The sequence below is a fragment of the Etheostoma cragini genome, chromosome 11 (genome assembly GCF_013103735.1).
Source record: "Etheostoma cragini isolate CJK2018 chromosome 11, CSU_Ecrag_1.0, whole genome shotgun sequence".
Lineage (NCBI taxonomy): Eukaryota > Metazoa > Chordata > Actinopteri > Perciformes > Percidae > Etheostoma > Etheostoma cragini.
Window position 1 is genome coordinate 22,889,840 of NC_048417.1, and position 3,353 is coordinate 22,893,192.

The window sequence follows — 3,353 nt, forward strand, 5'->3', positions numbered from 1 at the left end:
GGGTAGGAACGAAAATTGCCCGGTAGATCGAGAGCTTTGCCTTCTGGCTCAGCTCCCTTTTCGTCACAACGGTGCGGTGTGTGTGTGCCTGGTTCTAATGTTATATTATTTTCTGGGGCTCTGCCTACCGTTCTGATGTTGCTTTGAAGCTGTAATGGTGAGTGCAAAATGATGGCAGGATAGAGAAGAGGCATCTTTCAGTATATTCTGGGAATCTTGTTTTGTCAAGGATAGGACCTGACCTTTTCTGGATAATCTCGCTTTGGTGTCTCACTGCCAGACTACGACAGACGTGGGCAGCTGTATTCCCTCCTCCACTGGTTTCATTCCGTTTAATTAGTTGAAGGGACGGTTGACCCACCAATGCTCGTCCCACAGCCTTGTATCAAACGGACCGTGCTGAGTTCATGAGCCTCAGAGAAGGAGCTGGGACTTCTTGGTACAGTCAAGTGGAAGTAATTTATTGTTCTTTGCGTACTGTAGCGATTTATTCTTAGAAGACTCATATCAGGTTCATTACAAACCCTGTTGGCCCTTGCTTCCTGTAGCCTTTTCAAGGTAGGATGAAGCCTCACAAGGTTTTAATGTACTTCAATGAGGTACCAGCCCTCAATGTACCTCGTGGTTGGTGGGAATAAGATGACCTATTGTGAATGTATAAGTTCAAAGTACTTTTTCAAATGCACTTTCAATTTTAAAGAGGAACATGCCACTGAACTTATCAAACTCAATTATTTAAAAAAGAGCTTCTTGTAAGTGGAGGGCAGTCTTCCAAAGTCCTTGTTAAGAGGGATGGAGTGGGTCAGGATAAATTGCTATGCATTAGCTGAACTGGAGAGTAGGAGAAGACCAGACTACGAGGGTGCATTAAAGTTCAATTTTAGTCTATTGCACAAGGAATTGTAATAGTCTGACATTTTGACATTACCACAATTATTTTCATATAGAAGTTTAAAATGACATTTGGTGTTAGTTTAATTAATGCAGGCACATAATGTGAATGTTGGCATTTGCTGATTGTCGTAATTATGCACCCAAGCGTTCAACACCCCTAAATAATAACAACCCTACCATTGGGTTAATGATACAAATAGTAAATGAACCATGATGGTGCTGAAGATTCACCTGAAATTAGATGATATCCTTACTATGCTTATTCGAGTCCCACCCATGATGGTGGAGTTTCCACCATTAAAAGTGGCCACGCTTATTTCTGGCCATGCACGAGCTAAATCATTAACAACTATTTGTTTTGCTTACAAATGTTTCCCAGGTGTGACAGGAAACAATATTAGCCTCCAGTGTGAAAACCTACTGACAGTGGGCTGCAAAGGTGACACCAACTGTGTCACCAAGGGAGCAAAGACAAGGCACACAAAGATTAGAGGAGGGGGATGTGGTCAATGTTGTGTTTGTGCAACCTTAGTCATTAAGAAATGGACAGGTAAAAGGGGAAGTGGAGACAGAGGGAGGGAGGGAGGGAGAGAGAGAGAGAGATAGAGATAAATGGAAGATTAGTGGGAGGACAGTAAAGGAGAAAGAGAAGCAAGGTGAAGTAGGTGTGTGTTTGCTGGGCACTGGTCGCCATGGGGTGTTCACCTCAGGACGCAGTGACTTTGAAGGGTGTTACTGCCGACTTGGCAAAAGCACACCAGTGTGCACACGTGAGAACACACTCGCTGCAGAGGGCCCAGACTGGTTTTACTGCTGATGCTGCCATATTACTGTAGCCCTTTCTCTCTCCTTCACCACCACCCATCCGCTCCTCTCTCCCTCCCTCTAAATCCCCACTTTCCCCTGTTATAACTCCCTCTCCCCTCTATTGTCGAGCCTCCCTCCCTAGTTTGTTCTACACAAACCTACACATTAGAGGCAACCATTGGCGAATGTGTACGTGTCGCCTTGTTACAGCATACTTCACTGTCCTACTTTCCAATGTTGACGGCCCAAAAAACAGCATTTCTAAACCGCAAAAACAGCATTTTATAATCTTCCTGCCAAATGCTGACTAACAGAACTTTACATCCTCTCTTGTTAGATACAAGCATTGCATATCTTCTTCTGCGGGGACCCGTGTTGCTAAGGTAGAAAATCACCTGGGCTGCACGCTACAACCCACAGTCCCGGCATTATAAAGGTAACTTTAAAAAACAGATTTCCACAGTACACATTGGTTGCCATTGGCCAAATTAGTTTTTGAGGCAAGGAAGTCCCTGAATATCATGTACTATTGTATATTCACTTTATATGTCACTGTTTGTCTTATATGCCTAAAATTAGCAAAGGACACATGGCCTCAAATCTCTCATCTCAAAAGAGAAATTACTGTGTTGTGGTTTCTATAATAAGCTTTTCCTCTATATGTTATCTTCAGGGCAAAGAAGACTTGACTCTCACACATTAAAACTGTACACATCCCAGTAAAGTACCATCTAATGACACATCAATACCAGATTAAACGTCTCCATAAGTGGTGCTTAAAATTTCAATAGAGGGTGGAGGAGGAAACTGGGTCTCTGATACAAAACATATTGATCAGATGCTTATCTGTTTTGACAGATGGGAGTCCCGAGCATCATGCCGGGGGAATGCGTGCTGCTCTTCCAAGGAAAAGCAGAAAGTGAGGAAGATGTATTGAAATCAATAGAGTAGTTTGCTGAAACTCATCAGCTGGGGCTTCCCAGAAATATCATATGTTGATACATTAGGTATATGGGTTAGAGGGACAGACTGTACCTAGACAGACACTCCATATAGGCAGGTTTGTTTGTTAACCTATTTTAGACAAATTAAAGTGTAAACAGGGTGTTGTGCTAAGAATTAATGTTTAATTCTAAGCTTTTCTCAAAATACATTTGTCTTCTGATAGTTGATTCTGACAGAATCAGGCCTTTACATTGAGGTGGTATGAGATTGTTAAAGTCAGTGGTGCTCATTATTGGTTATTGTGGCACCCAAATGGTAAACAGCAAAATAGTGTGAAGGTCAAAACTGATGGGTTTGAGGTTAGATGCATTAAAAACCAGGCTTTCACCTATGAGTTTGCTTTAGTTATATACCTGGAAGTGGGTACAGTCCACAAACAACAATCAGTGGGGATTCAAGTGGAAGGAGGATTATTAATAATATAATAATAATAATAATAATAAAACATTTTATTTAACAGCACCTTTCTAAGCACTCAAGGTTGCTTTACAGACAACAAAAGACAGATACAGGGAACAGAAAAGTATAAACAGTTATGAAGTTAACTTTTCAGTGTGGTATGGATATGGGAGAGTGTTTGTGTGTGTGTGTGTGTGTGTGTGTGTGTGTGTGTGTGTGTGTGTGTGTGTGTGTGTGTGTGTGTGTGT

General features: G+C 41.8%; 1 protein-coding gene across 5 annotated transcripts in view; it reads right to left on the minus strand.

Moving 5' to 3' along the window:
- The window catches only part of hdac4 (histone deacetylase 4), a 135,474-nt gene that overhangs the window by 45,270 nt on the left and 86,851 nt on the right, over window positions 1–3,353 (minus strand). The window lies entirely within an intron of this gene.